Here is a 560-nt window from a genome sequence, read left to right as displayed (position 1 = left end):
CTCTGATTCTGACTCTCCCTCTGCCTCTCTGCCTCTGCTTCTGCATTTGCCTCTGCCTCTGCCTCTCTGCCTCTGCCTCTCCCTCTGCCTCTGCCTCTGCCTCTGCCTCTGCTTCTGCCTCTGCCTCTGACCCTCTGCCTCTGTCTCTGCCCCTGCTTCTCCCTCTATCTCTCTGCCTCTGCCTCGGACTCTCTGCCTCTGAATCTCTGCCTCTCTGCCTCTGTGCCTCTGCTTCTGCCTCTGTCACTCTGCCTCTGCCTCTCTGGCTTTGTTTCTGGCTCTGTCTCTCTGCCTCTCTGCCTCTGACTCTCTGCATCTCTGCCTCTCTGCCTCTGCTTCTGCCTCTGTCTCTGCCTCTGCTTCTGCCTCTGTCTCTCTGCCTCTGCCTCTGCCTATGCCTCTACCTCTGCCTCTGCCTCTGCATCTTTGCCTCTACCTCTGCCTTTCTGCCTCTGCTTCTACCTCTGCTTCTTCCTCTGCCTCTGCTTCTTCCTCTGTCTCTGTCTCTGCACATGATTCTGCCACTGTCTCTCTGCCTCTGGCTCTCTGCCTCTGCTTCT

Source organism: Rattus norvegicus, chromosome X, assembly GCF_036323735.1.
Source record: "Rattus norvegicus strain BN/NHsdMcwi chromosome X, GRCr8, whole genome shotgun sequence".
NCBI lineage: Eukaryota > Metazoa > Chordata > Mammalia > Rodentia > Muridae > Rattus > Rattus norvegicus.
This window is presented reverse-complemented; position numbering follows the sequence as displayed.